This window comes from Pelobates fuscus, chromosome 5 (genome assembly GCF_036172605.1).
Source record: "Pelobates fuscus isolate aPelFus1 chromosome 5, aPelFus1.pri, whole genome shotgun sequence".
Classification (NCBI taxonomy): Eukaryota; Metazoa; Chordata; class Amphibia; order Anura; family Pelobatidae; genus Pelobates; species Pelobates fuscus.
Window position 1 is genome coordinate 159,140,045 of NC_086321.1, and position 3,300 is coordinate 159,143,344.

Consider the following 3,300-nt stretch of genomic DNA (forward strand, 5'->3'; position numbering starts at 1 on the left):
CTTGTACCTGGAGGACTGCATGTTTCGGGCGAGATTGCGAAACAGCCGTTGAGTTCTGGCCTTCACCATCTCCCACCACTCAGACTTCGTCTGGCCTAAGTCGGCCAATGTCATCTGATCGTGAAAGAATTCCTTGAAGGCTTGCTGAACCCTCTGTTCCACCAGGAGGTCTGAATTTAGCCGCCATATCCCTCTACCCTTAGGTGGGGTACTATGGACGTTCAACTCGTAAGATAAAATGTGATGGTCGGAGAACTCCACCGGCGTAAGCACGGGTGCCGCCACCGGGAAATTCTCCTTAAAGAAAAACCTATCTATCCTACTCTGACAGCTACCTCTGTGATAAGTGTACCCACCCGTGGGATTGGGAGTGTGATGAAGGTACACATCGACCAATCCAGCCTGACTAACCATCTTATTTAAAAAATAGGAGTCATATCCAAGCCTCTGAGTGGCGCCTCTCCTGTCTTGAGGCCTAGTTATGGTGTTGAAATCACCACCAAACAGGATTTGCTGGGATGTATAGAGGAAAGGCTCAATCTCAATAAACAGGCGCTTCCTCTCCCACTTAGTTTGGGGGCCATAGATGTTAATTATCCTGAGAGGTTGCCTGCCCAGTGAGACATCTAAAACCACACACCGTCCTTTTTGCAACTCAATAACCCTGTTGATGCAAACATCAACGTCCTTGAATAGGATGGCGATTCCCCCGTATCTCTCTGTGGCTAGAGAGAAGAAGGAGGGCCCCCATCTCCAGTCCCGCTTTGCAGCGTGCAGGGCCGCGAGGGTTTCCAGCCGGGTCTCCTGTACCAAGATGACATTGTACGGAGCCCGGCTGAGGTGGTCGTAAACCAAAAAGCGGGCCCTGCTGGACTTAACGCTGTTTACATTCACCGTAGCCACAGAGAGTACAGGGAAAGCCGCCATAAGGGCATTAAGTACAAGGAGACTTTCCCTTCCTTCTGCGATACCCCTCCTCCTCCGTATCGGAACCCAGGTGCCTCTTCACTGAGACTCCGGGATACAGTGGCCCGTCGTCTCTCAGAAGCACCTCTTGTCCCACCTCAACCTCCGCCACCACCCCGGGGAGGTTCGCCATCTCCTCCTCGTACTCACAGTCGGCCCAGCTGGAGGACAGCGCCTCGTATCTGTTAGACACGAGCACTGGGGCCTCCTGCAAGCCCGAAGAGGATGATGACGCCTTTGCCACACCTCCCTTAGAAGTGGCGTCCCCCCCTTTCGGGGGTTTCGCCGCAGGGGGCATGGCGGTCTTCCGGGGCGATGGCAGTGCCGAGGCTTTGGAGGGGGGGGTTTCTTACCTTTCACCGTGCTCCATTCTTGGGACTGTGCATCTAAGGGACGTGCCTCTGGGGATTTATCAGTGGGGGTAACCTTCACCGTGGAGGATTTGGGAGGGGGGGCCTAGGGGGAGGGGGTCTAGGGGGGGCCATAATGGCTGTGGAGGTAGTGCTGTCTCTACGTGAACTTCTCGTGAGGGGACGTGAACTTGTTGTCTTCCCAGGGTCCTGAGATGGTGTAGAGACCGAGGGGAGGATGGGCTGTTGCCGGGGCAGGGAAACCTCTGTGCCAGAGATGTGCCCCGTAGATGACGACGCTACCTGAACCCCTAACTCAGCAGAGTCCATCTCCACCGGCTCCTGACTCCAGATGGACTCTATATTGTGCTGAGCTTCGGGGCAGGTGCGGTACGTATGACCCATCCCCGAGCACAGATGACACCGGATCTCCCTGCAGCTGTCCCGGAGGTGCCCCACAGCACCGCACATAGTGCATTTGAGGACCGTACAGGCATTGCTGAAATGCCTGTCTGATCCGCACTTATGGCATACCTTGGGCTGACCAGGGTAAAAACAGGATACCCGGTCAGCCCCGATAAAAAAAATATTTGGCATATGCTGTGTGGCACCTCTAAACTCTCGCAGCAACACTGAAACAGTCCATCCGCCTGTCCAAATCCCATCCTCATCTAAGATTTTAACAGGGGGGGATTTAACATCCCCAAACCTCTTAGTCCAAACCAGGATATCTGCTATGGGGATGGACTCATTCCTCACCAGGAAGGTGACCTTCTTAAGACCTTGGCGAGAAATGGCCACAGCGGTGAATCCTGCCCACTTTGTGCCCTGGGCAGACCTGGCCGCCTCCCACCCAGCCCAGAAGCGATCCAGGAGCTGTGACGTCAAAAAGGAGACGTCGAACTCCCGGGTGCCCGAGGCATGGATGAGCGCGTACAGATCCACGGGCGCAAATCCCATATCCTTCAGCCGGGCCACCAGCCACCGTCTGTCAGGCACCTGGGTCTCACCCCCATAGACGAGCCGTACCACGTTCCTCCTGTTCCCAAAGGAAACCTGAGGACGCGCAGCAGGCCCGCCCACAGAGAGGCGAGGTGGCCCAGATGCCCAAGCATTGGGCACACCGGGACCCGCCGTCTGGGAATGATTCGGGCAGATTCCCCTAGCAGAACCAGAGGCCTCAGTCACACCAGAACCCTGGGTGACAACCTGGGAGTGCCTAATGGTAACCCGTGCGCCTACATGTGAATCTCTACTATTTACAACCTTTGCACCCTTTACCAGGGTGCTCGTACCTGTGCTCGTGCCCGCCACCTGTGAATCAACTAAACCACGTGAACCAACAGTAGGGGTAACAATACCAGGGGCGGGGGCAACAAAACCTGGGGCGGGTGAAACAGAACCAGGGGTAGGGGCAATAACACCAGGGGCAATAACACCAGGGGCAGGGGTAACAATACCAGGGGCAGGGGCAATGACATCAGGGGCAGGGGTAACAGTATCGGGAGAGGAGGCAACAACACTGGGGGAGGGGTTAACATTATCACGGGTAAGGGCGTCAGAACCTGGGGCAGGGGCGTCAATACCTGGGGCAGGGGCAATCACATCAAGTGCAGGGGCAACATCATCAGGGGCAACAGAAATAATACAATCAGGCTGGCTGTGGATATTGCTAAGGTCAATGGGTCCCACCATATCAGCCGACAGAGTAACCTCCATACTCCCATCATCCTCAGCCATCCCCAAATCACCAGTGGGGCCAATTACAGCGTTATTTATATTTTCCTTACCTCCACTGGCGATTTCTTCATTATGGACGGCTGGCTGAGGATGATGGGAGTTCCCTGCAGTCCTGCTCCCCACAGTGCCAGCGGCACCCGCAAAACCGGCACTCGCGGCACTCGCGGTACCCGCGAAACGGGCACTCGCGGCACCCGCGGTACCCGCGAAACGGGCATTCACGGCACCCGCGGCACCCGCGAAA